The sequence below is a fragment of the Corvus kubaryi genome, unplaced genomic scaffold, assembly GCF_017639235.1.
Source record: "Corvus kubaryi isolate FWS band 111438036 unplaced genomic scaffold, C.kubaryi_AGA036_p1.0 66, whole genome shotgun sequence".
NCBI lineage: Eukaryota > Metazoa > Chordata > Aves > Passeriformes > Corvidae > Corvus > Corvus kubaryi.
In genome coordinates, this window is record NW_024582054.1 from 17,801,429 (window position 1) to 17,818,251 (window position 16,823).

The following is a 16,823-nucleotide window of genomic DNA, read 5'->3' on the forward strand; positions in this document are numbered from 1 at the left end:
TCAACATTATGTCAAAGAGGCAAATTTATTTCAGAGGCAGCATTTTCTAGTGGTCCAAAGAAAGGAAGAGAGGAGAAAGCTATTAAAATCTTATCTACTATATACTTTATTCAGTGGAGTTCCTCACTGAGAAAAATGTGAACAAAGTCAGAGTCACCTTTTTGTTTCTTATCACTAAATTTTTAGAATAGGTCTTTAGAATTTTTAGAATCTATGTGTCTGTATCTATATAGAGATGCAATCCATACTTCATGTAAAAAGTACCACAAATCCACTTATACAATAGAGATATTTTATATGAAAACAAAGTTTAAAAAATTCCATAATTCACACCCAGTTTAACTATTAGAATATGTTGAAAAAAATTGGAAAACTACATCCAAACACTGGGGTTTATTACTAGGAGATGACCATAGCTGATGTGAAGGGGGTTACATGGAATAAATTCTATGCAGTATGATACAACATGGATTCAAATATCATAAAATGTTTTGAGGTTTTTTTGATGAGTACATGATAATGAAAACTGTACTGTCCAGAAAAAAAAATCTAGATAAAAAACAGCGGCATAAACAACCTAGCAAAGTATTTTAGGCTGTTGCAGTCGGTTGACCTCAGCTGGATGCCAAGTGCCCAACACGCAGCTCTAGTACTCCCCAGCTGGACAAAAGAGAGAAAATAAGATGGAAAACAACTAGTAGATTGAAATAAAGCAGTCTGCTACAGCAAAAGAAACAAAAATTTGCACACACCATAAGCAAGGGAAAAAAAATGTTCAATCTCTGCTTCCCATCAGCAAGCAATATTCAGCCAGCTCGTGCAAAGCAGGGCTTCAGCACACATAGCAACTGCTTTAGAAGGCAAACATTATTAAACAACAAATACCCCCCACTCCTCTTCTCTCCTTAAGCTTTTACATCTGAGCTGACATCACGTTATGGACTACCCCCTTGGTTAATTTGGGTCTGCTGGTCTCATTGTGTCCCCTCCCAGGATCTTGCCCACTCCCAGCACTTTGATGGGGGTGGGAATGTTAGAGGGACAGCCCTGATGCCCCCTTTTATCAACACCTGTGCAGCTACCAATGCAAAGCACAGCACTGTGAGGGCTGTATGGGAAAATGAACTCCAGCTCAGCCAGACCCCATACAGCTGTGGTGATCAGAATAATCTAAGATTTTTTTAGCCTATTAGTTTCCAAGAGAAAACAAATAGCAGAGGAAAACCAAACAGAAATGCAACCTAAAATATATTCCAATTCCATACATCCGCAGAATTACTTACCCGTTATAAGGAGCAGATGAAGGGTAGTTCACAGCTTTGTTTTTTCTTGTGTGATTCAGAAACAATCTAAAGCCCAGTTGCAGACTAAGTCCTTCCCATTCCCTCAGTGACTATCCAGAAGCAGGCACCTGACTATATGCATTAGTTTTACTTTGACCTTTAAAACAGAAGTAGAATCAGGGCTAGAAAAAATTTGTCCTGAAAGATAAATCTGTACCTTCACTGTATTTTAAATATAAGCATCCTAAACTGTTTTTTTGTTATTAACAATATCTTAAAACTAGCAAATTATCTTCTTACTCTCATTCAAGCCAAGGTAAAACAGGAGGCACCATAAATAGAAAGAATATATTGCTGTAAAATCCACTGGCTTTTCTACCATTTCAGTACCTATCCAAATCCCATATTATGACAAAAGAAAATGCAATTGGTCTAATTTTTTTTCTTTTAAGTTAATTGGACTGTGTCTGGGGAACCTCTGTGAGAAAAAAAATAATAAGCAAATAAAAAAGAGCAATCAAGAAACCTTGTGTTGGAATTCCTGTACACAAACTACTTTATTCTTGACTGAATAATTAAGAAGACACATCAGAGACCTGAACAAGGTATGTGTTTATAGGTATCCAATGGATAAAATTCCAAGTTCCTGAGGAACTGTTTTGAATCTGTTTTCCCTTTTTACCAAGAGGACAGAAAATGAACACAGATGCATAGACACAGTTTTTATTCCAAGTTTTTTTCTGCCTCTTTTTTGTCTTTTTGAAGATTTTTGTCACTAATATTCTTTTCTTATTGATAGCACTTAAGCATTATGCTTGTTGAGTTTTTTATTCTCTCTATGCCTCTGTCTATCCAACTATATAAAAGTCACAAAGGGATTTGCCATAGTAAGAAGTAACAACAATTTATTGCCAATTATGTAGTAGATAGTCCTGAGGTGAGAGGAGAAATATATCAAGCAGTGTGACAGTTTGCTGGACTCCTCTAGAAGATGGTGCTCTCGATTTCTTTTATATTGCCCCTGGAAAGAATGGAAGCAGTGAATCTCTAGACAAGAAAAGACATTTTATGTTGCCGACAGCTATCTTCCGTCCTTGTGAAATAATTTTCCCAGGCAGCTTTTCTTAAGTGTGTGTCTCTATTATGTACCGGGGAGAGAAAGGAAGGCTTTTAACCAGATCACCAACAAATTGTAGCATTTTTTCTTAGTGCTTATCAAAGGATGTAAATTTGATTTCCAGTGCTCTTGAGTTGTTTTTTTTACTAATTGAAAAGCCACTGAATAGATCGAGCTATACTTGTTAAGTGCTCAGAAATAAAGCAGTTCAGAGAAAATTCAATGTCACTCCAAATACCTTTGCAGAAAGTTTGCTTTCCCTGATTCTCCTCAGACTGCCAGCTATGCCCAGCAGCACCACCAAGGCTCACATGGTCAGCCTGACCTCCCCAGTCTTTTCAGCTGGATTCTTCCACCCAATGGATTCCAAGTGCTTCACCAGTGTGGAGGAAGTGAAGATTCATCAGGATCTGCAGGGTGGGGCATGACCAAACAAATACAGATGTTGTTATGCATATTTTGGCACACTATGTTTTTTCCTAATGCAGTGGTATTGAGGTAAGGCTTTGTTCCTTTCTGACTTGATAGGCAGGAATGAAGTCTGGGCTGAAATTAAATGTCACCACAAAAAGTCCTGGCTCAAAGCTCTGGCAAAATCCTCTGAATTTTGGGCAATGGTATCAAAATTCAGGCTTCCATCGAACTAATTTTCCTCTTTGTCAGGAAGATCCAAATAGTTTGTTAAACAATATTGATCTAACTGGTAGAGGAAAGCACTAATTAGAAAGTTAATAGAAAACAACACCTAATTTCAGCAACAAAATAAACCCATTTATAATCTCCAGGAAACCACTGCAATACCAGCTGGTTGCTTTCCTCTTCTCGCAATAGCCCTCCTTCTCTCATGTTTTAAGTCTTGTTGGTACTGAGGTCTGAATCAAGTTGATGTGATAGGGCACAATAAATTGCTTTTTTAAGCTCCTCCTCACTCCACGCACCTGTCCTTTTTGCCATGCCTACCACCAAAAGCCAGGGAAAATAACTCCCACAGATCTGCCCACAGATTTTGTTATTTCAGCTCCTGCAAAAGAGTGCATCACATGCTGAAGTGAAAAGTTGCTCAGCTCACCAGAGTTTCAACTGCTTCTTATGTCCCTGATTACAGGACACTCTTGCAATAGTTTCTTATTTCTGATTTTGGGTTTGAAAATTTAACATAATACTAAAGGCCTTTTTTTTTTGGTTAATAAAATAGAAACATTTAGGCAGAGACAGCCTAGATTTCTCCATATGTAGAAAACTCCAACCTTGTCTCTATTCAAAGGTGTAGTTTATTCTTTAATACCAGTGCCTGTTAAACATGCACAACACATGCAATCATGTTCCAAGACTGCCCTTCTGTGCTACCAAATATCAACATATTTCCCCTCTAACTACATTACTTTTGCCTTAAGTGTCAGGCACCACGGTTGCAAGCTAGTTTTTCAGAACACTAAGTCCAAATATTTTCATGCCTGTATGTGTATGACAGATCTGTTATCAAAAAACTATAAACAGATCATAATAGTTCTATTATTCTCATTTTACTGTGGTTTTGAAGGATTAAGTGGCTTGCCAAGAGATCAGGGAGAAACTCTGAGGGAGACCAGTTCACTGTTGAATTCCAGTTTATAGTCCAGTGGAAAATCATTACAACTCAGATATTCTTTTCTCATATCTTAAGGTAAAGAATGGAAATTCCTGATTGATTTTAAAGGAAGTAACAAAGTAATATAAAAATAGATGAAGATATGAGTATTATATAATTTATTTCAGTTAAAAAAAGTATCTTTTTCTGAATCATCTATTATTTGGCATACTGAAGTGGAAAACTTCACTCCTGTTGACTCATTGTTGTCACATTGATTACACTGTTGTTCATTTTCGGATTTAGGCATGAGTTCATTACTCACAGGGTTTACTTGAGTTTTGCACATTGCTCTGTAGTGATGCAACCCAGAAGCTATTCTGTTCAGTGATCTGTAGCATCTGAGAGCTTTCATTGGTACCTTCTGATTGTTGCATATTGGTACTTTAGATGTTAATAGAGATTCTTGATCACTTTCTAGGTTCCAGTGCTTGCTCAGACTCATTTCTGTATGGGGCACTGAATCCCTGTATCAAATGAGTGTTTTATGCATTTGCAGAGTATTTCACTCTGATGCTCTGATGTTTCTGCACAAAAGGATTATTCTTGCTTTTACTGAGTGGTAGCAGCAGTTAAATTGTCTCTCCTCTATCACTTAGACCAGTGGATCATCACTACTTTTTGATCTCCCTTTGTTTTTGTTGAATATACCCACATATTTTCCTCTAGAAACTGAAAATTGTGGCGCTTTCTAAGGTCCTCACCTACAAGTTCAGATATCATCCCTCAAGATGAAGAGAGACAAAAATATAATCCGCCAGTCAAGACATAATTTTTTTTTCACAGAGCATTTGCAACACCAGAGCTGTTAATAACTGAACTGTCTACCTGATCACTCCTTGAATCAATGGTTTCCTAGGTCAGATCCTCTCAGTAGGTGACCAGGAGGTAAGCCTCTCATTTTGCAGGCTCCTTTTTGCTGCACTTCATCTGAATATGGATATTGCTTTTTCTGCTACTTTTAGCTACCCATTACCTTAAGACCTAGCTTTGTTTTGCTATTAATTTGGCACCTCTCTATTTTATACGTGTAACCTTTCTGTAGTTCTTTTGAACATCAACGTCTCAAAAATTCAACATTTTTGCTGGTTAAGATGTTTGCAACATTTTGCTGGTTAAGATGCTTTTGATTTTGATTTCTTATATGCCATATCATTTACTCAGAGTAGGCCAAGAAGAGACTGGAGCTCTCTCCATTCTTTTAATCTGATTAATCTCATTCCTTTTCTCTCTTTTTTTTTTCTTTTCTTTTAATTTTTATTTTGTTTCCTGTTTTTAAATCAAACCTGACAAAGTTATGGTCAAGATGAAACATTTCACAAAGGGAATAAAAGAATGAGAGTTCTGTAATTATTATTTTGATTATTATTGTTACTGAGTATATTCAAATGGATAGTCCTTAAACCCTGTAACTGTATTGATCATCATGATACCAATTGTACCTATCTATTTTCTGAATACATTTTAAATATAAATATCTCTTTTTACTGTGACAGTGGTGAAACACTGCAACAGGTTGCAAGAGAAGTTCTGGATGCCCTATCCCTGGAAGCATTCTAGGCCAGGTTATATGGAGTTTTGGGCAACCTGATGGTGTGGAGGTGTCCCTGACCATGGCAGATTAGACGATCTTTCAGGTCACTTCCAACGCAAACAATTTTATTCTATGTATATATGACTTTAAACCCCATTTTAATCACAATTTATTCCAAATGCCAATGATTGCTTTTATTATGACTAAAAAATTTCATCTGACTGGACAATAATAGAATTGGAAGATACACGTATGAGTGGAAGATTCTTTAGTATTGAATCTCACTTGCTATTTTATGACTGATATTTAGCCATCATTTATCTGAGAGAATTAGAAGAGGCCTGAAGTCTATGTTCAGAGCTTTCTGCTGGGTTATGTTAAAGTCTGTAGAAGACAGAAGGGCATCTGCACATCACTGAGTGCTGCATTTTAGAATTCTGAGCTGTTACAGCACTTACTTGTTCTCCTCAATTTGAAAAGGATAATGGCAAGTAAAAGTATTAGTTTAAATCTTATTTCATTTTATGAAAATGATTTTTTTTATGATCTTCTGTGGAATCAATGTCATGTCTGCCTATGTTCCAGCAACTGACCATATCACCATTTAATGTCAAAGTACACTCACACCACAATGTCATTTACTGCATAATAACAGAACTATAACAAATGAGTCTTTGTGCCTCTCTGTGTCTGAGCTCAGACATTATCATTTTATTCAGACAATATGTAGTGCAGAAATGTTCAAAAATTATAAGGATGTTTATTTCTCTTTCTTAATAATTGATATCATTAATTATAATCATAATGCAGCCAACTTTTTTTCCACATTTTTTCACTGAAACCAAAAGCTGTAGCAGACTGCTGGACCAGAAGACAAAGACAAAAACCCCTCTTGGTTCAACTTTCCTCTTGGAAAAAAACCAAATTTGGGAATGTAGGCGTTTACAAAGCAGTTCTGGTGGGTGGAATATGGGGTTGGAAAGCAACACTTTGAGGTTATACACAAAACAATGAAGAACAGTGAGTTCTGTGCACCTGAATATATATTTAATCGCTTAATCACAAGTTCATGAAAGTGATAAGACAGATGCTTTCCAAATCAGATACAGGATTTATCTACTACTGCAATTTAGTCCTCTATTTTTCCAAGCACAAAGATGGACAGATGGTCACCAGCAGATCAAACCCAAAACTCAGTGTTGACACTCATGTCATATTATTGTTTGTGTATACACCATTAATTATTTTCAACATCTATTACCATTCTTGTTTCAAAACAATAAAAGAAAAAATGAACAAGCATCATAGTGAACCTGATGTTTGTTTTTTTGAATACATTTTTTTCAATTTGTTCCATATGGATAAATATTATCATGGTAATATAAAAAAAAAGTAAACAGAAGGGTTTTTTAGTAAGACATGACCTTTTCATTGCTTCTTTTGAAAATATTTATAAATCATTCAGAGCTGCATGGAAATCAAGCTAATTACAGAAATGAGTTGAGATTTGTAGAAGGAAAATATTCATAACTTTTTCATGGGCTCTGACAAATACACTATTTGTATGCACTTACATCTGTGCATAATGTTAACAATATTTCAGTGGGAAAATATGTTCAACATCTATTTAATGCAGGTTTTCTACAGACTTCTTTAGGTCTTTTCACACTTAGCTATAGTTCATGCTTACTATGGACTATATTCAATTTAGTTGTGGTTTGGGGTTTTTTTATGATCTTGTCTCCTAGACATTTATTCATGGCCAGGAATATATCATTGCTTAAGTAAAAGATGTTTGATTTAATAGTTATAACAAAACTAGCGTGAGGAAGTGAACAGGATATTTTCATAAATGCAGTACTCCAAGTGGTAAAACTTAAAGTAGTTGGACAGGTAATAAAACATTACCATAGAGAACATAGTACCTTAAATATCAGTCCTGAGGAGAAATAATATCCCGTGTTTTGATCCTGTCTGGGTAACATCTTTTTACTTCATGTCTGGGTTCCTTTAATATTATAGGATAGCTATTGTTGTACCTGCAGTATTACAATGTGCTGAAACTTTATTTCCTAACACCAAATAGACATTTCCTATGATTTAGGATATGCTAACAAATGTATCAGAGTTTACCTAAGAAGATGAGTGGCCAAGTTATCTCTCCAAATACTTGAGAAAGATACATTTTTTTCATGGATCTATTCAATAAGCATCCTGTTATGAGCTTGCCTTTGCCCTGATATAGGTTTGGTTTTTATTCCATGTTTTATTTAAGCTTTCCTCACAAACTGAGCAAAATTTTCATGAAGAAATGCTGATTAAGTGCCTGATGGAGGAAATATCTAAATTGAAAGCATTCAGATAAGTGATGTAGTATGGACTGCAATTGCCAGATACTTTGGTTGAGGATATCAAACAGATTTTTTTAGTGTAATGATCATTTTAACATAATGTCCACACTATTTGATTTCATAAAATGCAGTGACAGTTTCCAAGCTTGTGTTATTTAAAGTATAAATGAAGGTTCTAAAACTTCAGGGTTTTTTCAGATTTGGTTGCTGATGACACTGAATGAGTAGCAATCATTTGTGCTTGAAGAGTAGAAACAAGTGTTAGTCAAGCTTTCCCCATGCAGTGTTATTAACAGTTACATGACTGGGTTTGATTGAAACAAGATAGCTACTCATGGTTAGCATTATAGGTGTTTGCTGCATCACTCAGCGATTTCACCTCTGCATTACCAGGTTTTTGCTGTAGCTCTGGACTGATCAGAACAGTCAGATGACATTGTCATTTTAGACTATCACAGAAACACAGAATATTCCGATTTGGAAGTGATGTACAAGGATCACAGAGTCCAGCTCTTCAGTGAATGGGCTGTATGGGGCTCCAAACTACAACTCTGGCAGTATTGGTACCATGCTCCAACCAGCTGGGCTAACCTCATTGGGAAAATTAAAGTGAAACATAAAGTAGCTGCTTATTGCAGTCTGACTGCCCACTCTGTTCCTTTCTTAAAAGTCCTTATCTCTTCTTAAGGTGACTACATGGAGCAGTAAATTATTGCAGTTTGATACATCCCATGCACTACAGCCAACTAAAGCACAGAACGTGCGATCGTAAGTTCTGTTGTGTTTAGCAATACAATAATTAGGTAAGTTTAGGGCATTATTAGCTCAGTAAAATGCCATTGCAAAAATTGCATAAGTAACATAATTTTTAAAAAAAATCTTTATTCAGTAAACAGAGATACACAGAAACTGTTATTTTTTAACAAACATAAGAACACAATTACCTCAACAGCAATACATTGATCATTAAATGACATTAAATAGTCAATCAACAGAGCCAAATGAGAAAAATTCTCTTCTGAGTCATGCTGACCCCACAATAAGAGGATAATTTTCCCAATACTCACTAACAAAGTGAAAAGTAAATACGATAATTTGAAGCAGGGGATTTTTTTTCACCAAGGATAAAAAAAATGATAAAAATGGAACTTTTTGGACACCTAATTGAACGATAATGAATTTCCTCACATAGCAGAGAGTAAATTTGGCTATCATTGCAGTATTATTTTGAATTATTGCATTGATAGACTAGTATACAGTGAGCTGCAGTCATATTTGTTTGCATACAGAAGATCTTGTGACAGTGTTACAAAACATTTTCCAGGCCATGTGGAATTTTCCACGGATTTTGAAACAATGCAGGCATTTGCTGAACAAAAGTCCTGATTCCAGCATTTTAGAGGGCTGGTTTTGGTGAAATGCCAGATCAGTTCTGAGTTTTCAGCAGCAAGTAGGAAGGTGAGGTTAACAGGGAGTATTTGACAGTAAAATCTAAAGTCAGCTCTTTAATTGAGAGAATTTCTTCCTTTCAGTGACCACTTGATCACTGATATTAAACCCATTTAACCCAGAGCTATTGTTTAGCTGGCTGCTGATTAATATTTTGGATGATTAAGTAATCAGCATTGTAAATGATCAATTAGTCACAAAGGGAAAAATAATAAATGACATGCTTAACCTACATTTTATCACAGCTAGGAGACCAAGCCAGTCCTCAGAATTCCCATAACAGAAATGAAGTGACTATTAGGTATAAATCAATACCATTAACCATTTAACTCTTGACCTTTAAAGAGAGAGATTTTCCTTAAAGAAAATAAATATATGTTCTTGAGACTCTGGTAGAAAAGTTAGTTTATTAATGGATGTATTTTCAAATGAGTGTTTTTTCAAATACAAGATTACTTGCATTAAACAAAATTAGGCTTTTAACTGCCCTGATGTTTGTGCAAACAGAAAAAAGAATGAAAGCAGACAATATGTAATATCTGTGAAATACACGTCAGTGTGTGTATTGAATCAGGGAGAGAGATAAAGAGCTATAATGGGTAACGTTTATGAAAGTATACATTAATAATATGATAAACACATTCTCTGTTTATATATATAGATACACACACATATATATGTATTTATGTATATACATATATATATATATATACAAGTGCTAAATCCAAAATCAATCAAAAACAACTATAGTGAGCTGAAGCAGCTTCAAGATTGCTTTTGGATATATCAGGAATTAAAGGCAAATAAATAGGTAAGGGGTGTTACCTTTTGATTTGGATTCTGCTGCTTGAGTCACTGGTGTGAACACATCTTTTCTCTGGTACTCTAGCCGTGGATGTACGCTTAAATATATACAGGGGCCTTTTGGGGATGTCATGTGGCCAGTGGTAAGCATGCAGGATACCCATTTTTTTATGGCAACAAAGGTAGATGGAATTTTTAGGCAGACTATATTCAGGTTCCCATTATACTCCTGGTATGTGTGCCATAGCACCTGAAAATTTAAGAGATGGGAATGATTTTATTCACCTTGTCTAATTGGGAGAAGAAAATTAATTCAAACAGTATAACAGTTCTGGTTTTTTGATCTTTGAAAATAATCCTAAAAAAATCCATGAGACAGATTCTACTACTAATTCAACTTCACTGAAATTCTCCAATATTTCACATGCATACTTAAGATCAGATTGTGACTATCCATGTTTACAGTCTTCAAATCATTCTATGAACACTTCTACTGCATCTCTTAAGAATTAATTCAGTCTCTTTCTTGATTTAAATGTAAAAATAAGCACAGTATGAAACCAAAAAAATGTTAAAAATACCTTTTAACTGTAGGAATTTTGTCCTCAGATCAATATGATAATACTTCTATATTTCAAATGATTTATTTTATCCAGTAATTCAGATGGCTTAACAGATTTCATATTTAAAATATCTGTGGTGATAATATCTTTCTGAAAGATCCAAATTAAAGGAAAATATAAAATGAACATGGATGCACATATGTCTGAACACGATCTCACTACACAGAGTTCTTTTCAACAGTTGTGTTTTACCACAGAGAAATTTTTTTAATCATTAGAGGATTACTAACCCCAATCAAGGACAGTTTTTACTGGAAAGAAAAGTGGCAGTTATTGGGATTTTAGATTTGTATCTATAGCAATACATATCCACTGTTTTTCTGCCTAAGTATAGAGACCTTTAAATTCATATTGAACTGTGGATATCATCTGATGCCTACTGTATTGAGCACACTTCTGTTAGTGGAAGAAGTATGCATAACTTTCCTTGACTGCTGTCAGCATTTAACCATCCCTAACTTGATTTTAAAGAACAAGTTGAAAGCCTCTTTGGTAATATAATATAAACTTGAGACAGGAGGTCATTGTTTACAGCTCTTTGATCTCTTCCTAAGTTCAGCTCACCCCTTCCCTTTGGCTTTTGGGCAAAAGACTGTGATGTCATCTATTAATTCACCACCCCTTATGGCTTTGAATCTGATTTTTGGAACCAGTGTGGTAACTCATTAACAATTTGATGTTGAACAGAAACAATGCATTTGTTCAGTACCACAAGAGCTAATTTAGACCATTTCTCTCTCTTGTCTTTTCTCCTTGATTGCCATTTCTTGAAGGATATTTGATAAAATTGTCTGTCTCAAAGGTGGCAGTCATGAAAGCTGGAAATAGAGCCTGAAAAATAAGGGCAAGCCATTGTAACTCACATCTGATTGGAGACAGAAATGTCCACAAAAAGTGTCAAAATCTTCAACAAAATTTGAAAGACCCATTTCTTCCTGTTAAAAGGTCTCACAGATACATTTTCCAATATAAAATAAAAGAACTGAAAGCAAAGATACTAAGAGACACAAAAATAAGGAAATATAATAAAAAATAGAAAACTAAGCAAATAAAATTTGTCCTATTAAGTCCCAGTACCTGGGATGGTCTGGGACAATGGGTATTCATTTTTAGCTTCTGTGATGTGCTCTGGTACCCCAGGAATGTGACTCATTTACATGTGAATATATAGCTATATAGGGAAAAAAACACTACATGGATGAATTCACAGGAAGCAATCTTCAGTGTGAAATCCTCCCTCTTCAATAAAAACCCTCTGCAGTCATATAGAAGTGCCTGGCAAGGTGAAATGAGATGAGATGAGATGAGATGAGATGAGATGAGATGAGATCAGTGTGCGCATACAGAGTGACTAGACTTTAAAGAATGCTGTCCAGGAGAACAAACTGGAACTACAGGTACTTACAGGTGACAATAAGACAAGGGGACAAATGTCACCTACAGTAAATACCAATGAAAGTAAAATAATTTGGACCAAATATGGACTTGATGCAATGATGGATAAGAAATTCAGAAGATATTTAACAAGTAAAATTTGTTCCAAATAACGTTAGCTATGATTTTGCCTCCAAAGGGCAAATAACCAGCTTGAAAAACTTGGTTTTATTAGCCTATGGTTTGCCCCACTCTCATTTGTTAACAGCATTTTGAATTATATGGAAATGCTGCGAATCAGTTTTAGTGGATCAGTGCTTAGTGGATCAATAAGAGTGCCATTTTCTCTTTTCACTTTCTTACCACAGCTTTTTTTCATAGTATTTCTTAGCTGATATTCATTTTTCTGTTGTCTTTTATTTAGTATTGAGGTCAAGTCACAGTTCTAATTGGCTATACTGCTATATTCAATTCATTACATTTTCAAATAGGATCTTTGTTCACTTATTCCAATTCTGTCTATCATACATGGGGAGAGGTCACCGTGGATTTCTGCAGATCTTTTTCATTCTATCACTAAAATCTTTCTTTTGAAATTTCTTTTTGTTCCAGTGGTTTAAAAATAAAATTAAAAAAAAAAAATTAAAAAGGTAACATTTCAGCTACTGATGTGCTATGGTATCTGTCTTCCACTACTGCTACTCAGTGTCATATCACATCATGTACTTCCCTGTATCTTGCTCTTCATATACACACAGAAATCTGTTTGTTTCCTAGATTGTGAAATGAATGGGGCACAAATATTCTTGCTCAGTATATTGCAAAGCATCTATCAGAGATGTAAGAGAAAACCAGTTTCTGCTGTAGGAAAATGTCAGTACCAGTGTACATGTGCTCTGTGCCATTGATTGTCTGAATAGGTAGCCACTGAAGTATAAGGAAAAAAGAAATGGAACCGTGCATATGCCTAAGCTTTTTCAGCTATTCAAAATCATAACTATAGTAAGTATTTCAATCATTTTTGATCACTTTGGCACTGTTTACCTTCTAAGAGCAGTTTCTACAAGTTAACTTTCCATATTGTATCTTCATATACCTTCATGATCAAAACCTGGACTGCAACATAGACATTAGGACTGAATGAGCTACACCAATATAATTCTGAGCAGTTGTTTGGAGGAGAGGGCTAAGGAATATTCATGATTTAATGTGGTAGGAGCATGGCCATCCACTTTCCATACTTTCCTCAGAAATCATCTCAAATTCATTACAATCTCCTTACTTCCCCTGCTACTGCAATATTTTCAAATCAAGTTCTTTACTATCCTGCATATCAGGGTCTAGTTAAGATTTGTTTTTTATTTTGGATTTCATTTGAACATTTCCTTTTTTTTTTTTTCTTCTCCATTGTCCTCCACCTACAAAGCCATCTGTTCTGTTGGCAGATACATGCAAATTCTGTAATTGTTGTCATTCTTAGCATAGTGCAAACCATCCACAATTCAAAGGACAAGGCATGCTTTATTTGTGAGTTGGCCAAATGTATGTTGTGAAAATTGCTTAACAAAACATTAACTAGAACAATATTTGATTTTCTGTCTATTTAGGAGATGCATCTGTGTTACCAGAATTAGAAGACTGGATTTTTTTGAAACTGCTAAGTACTGTGTTCCTTTCTCATATATTTGTCTACTGTTTATGATGTGAGATTAGTTACTTTTGTCTTTAGTAACCTTAGGGTTAGATTTTTTCTTTTTCTGGAGAAGGCATTGATACCAGTTAAAGGTGACAGATTGTTCGCCTATAAAACTGACCTCTTCTATATATACACGAGCAGAAGCAATGCAAACTTTATCCTGTTATTAATATCCATGCCTCAGCTTGTGTTGGGAAGGAGAAAAAGGAAGCCAAGCTCTTGAACACAAAGAAAAAAAGAAAATCACACAAGTTACCCTAAAAAGTCAGGGAAATTACACAGTGACAAGACTGTATCCTTTCTCTTCATATTTCTACTTTCATAGAAAGCTAAAACTGGAGGTGGTAGTAAAATAAAGGCTCACACAGAGTAGAGTTCTGACAAAAGATCATTAGACTTTGAGGATTCCCTTCTTAACAGTATCATCTTTTGATACAGAGATGTCTCCCACCTTTTCTGTACCTTTTTCTTCATATTTTAAACATGAAGTAACTTCTATTAAGTTGCAGATCCACCTACAGTGAAGATTTTAGTTCACTTTGTTGGGAAATTCATCCAGATTCTTGATACTTCTGAAAGCTTCTCACAACAGTTCACTGCAATTTCTGAGAAAACTAAAATGAGCATATCTCTCTTTCCGAAATACAGAGAAAAATTACATAAGATGCATTATATTTGGCAAATCTCAATTACAGGGTGGAGCTTTCTAAGCTATAAGCAGCACAGTGCTGTACATTTTTCCTATATCTGCTTTCCCCTATATATCTTTATTTTAAATTCTGTAACATTTAAATGAGTGAAATTAAAAGACAGGAACTTGAAACAAAGATGTGAACAAGATGTATCATTTTTATCACTGAAATTAGTATGTACAATCTTAGAAAGTACTTTGTAATTTAAATATTGAATGGGGTCCTGGCATTGCTGCTAAATTGAGAGAGCTTTTCAAAGTCTTCTCCAAAATCCAATACCATTAGTGCAAAAACTCTTGGTGATTTCAACAGATTTGGTTTAGTTCCTTGGTCAATATATGTTTACTTTCATATGAGGCCCTTGGAGATCCAGAAGCTGGACCATTTCAATTATCTTTATTTCCATATGCTCATTTATTAAATATCTTTATTTTCCAGATGCTTTTAATCCCCTCACCCTAGCATCACCAATCCCATCAAATGGGAAAATTACCAGGAAAAAGGTTCTGTAGTTTTACAGAAGGCTTTTTGTTGGGATTTTGTTGTAGTTTGGTGGAGGTTTTGCTTGTTTGTTTGTTTTTCCAGGGTTTAAGCATTTAAAGCCTGAATATCAAAACCAGAAAATTTTGTTCAACTCTGCCAGTTTAATCCACCATCTGCAACCTGAGTGAAGGAACATACATAATATCTAGGGCTGAAGATAATAAAATCTTCCAAAAATAAAAGGCTACTAGTACATGTTATTTTAAGTTCCTATGAAGTGCTGAAACTTTTTAATTCTTCAGTGATTTAAATTCTATCCAGTGTTAACCCTCAGTTGTAATGTTGTACTTAACCATATTAAATAGGAAAGGAGATAGTAAAGAATACATGGTAGAAGGGCCTCTCCAGAAACTGCAATATTTTCTTTCAAGTTTTTTGCTGTTCACACATCCCAGTAACCCTGAGACAATGCAACGTTGCAATAGTTGTAGGACAGCAAGACCCCAGCAACTGTTAAAAGACAGCTCCATCATAATTCTTCCTTCTCTCCTTTTTCTAACAGTAACAGAATTTGAAAATGTATGAGCACCTTTGAGCAAGGATACTGAAGTCATCAAATAAGAATAGGCATCTCTGGTGGTGGAATATAATAAAAGAGGAAAAGACAGAGAGTAAATCACTGTCTTTAGGAATCTATTCAGCGAGGCTTTCAGAGAATGGCATTGTAAATGAACTCAGCTGTTGCTGTGAACATCAATCTCTGTGAAAGCCTTGTACACGAACACTAACATCCACCTGGTGACACCCTGCTGGTTAAACAAACAGAGCACAAGGAAAAAAAGCACAAGAATCTAGCAGTGCTTGTTTAACTTCCATTTCTTTCTCTGATTGACATGAAGCCTCTGTACAGCCTACTGGGCTTCTTGCAGACAGATTACAGCCATTGTCCCCAAATCCAGGTCAGCATGTGCCAATTTACCTGAGTACCTCATGTGTGGTGAAGAACATTTGTTCAAAGTTTCTGGGTTAGGAACAGAAAATTTCTCCTATTAAAAGTTCTGTTTTTTGCAAAGATCATTATGAAATGTTTTCATGAATTTTGCTTGAGCACATGTAGCTCACTCCCTGGAGCTGCTGGGAGTTGTTTCTTCTGTGTATACATCTCCAAGTAAGTGTCAGACAGCTTATAATATCTGCTCCACTACAAAGGCAAAGTTGAAGATAAAAATAAGCTTATTAGGCCAGGAGAGATCTATCCCTCTGTTCTTGTCATTGCCTGATGATATACAGCCCACATTAGAAACAGAGTGGCCAGAGGAAAAACGGTTTCTGATATGAATAAATTGCAGATCGGTCACCTGGGAACTGGTGATAAGTGGACCTGCAACATTTCAGAGAGATCAGCAGTGATTCTGACTGAGTAAATCTGCATGGTAATAAAGTTCCTATGAACTTGAGGGCACACAGAAACTTTTGCTGATTTTTCTTTTTTTTAACAGCTTTTCAGTTAGCCATAAATTAAAAGAAGAAACACAGTAAAATAGATGAGCTCCTATCTTAAGCTTTTCAGATGTATATTTCTTAAATCCTCCTCAGATTTGCACGTTGAGAAATTCTGGAAGACTAAACTACCCTGCTTAAATTTCTGAAAATGACAGAAAAAAATATTTTCCTTTTAAGAAAGGTTGCAAATGCTTTCTTTTTTTTCATAATATTATCTACAATAATATCTTGAAATTGTAATTATGAGATGACTAGCTGGATTCCCAAAATTCTTTGAAGCCAAAAAA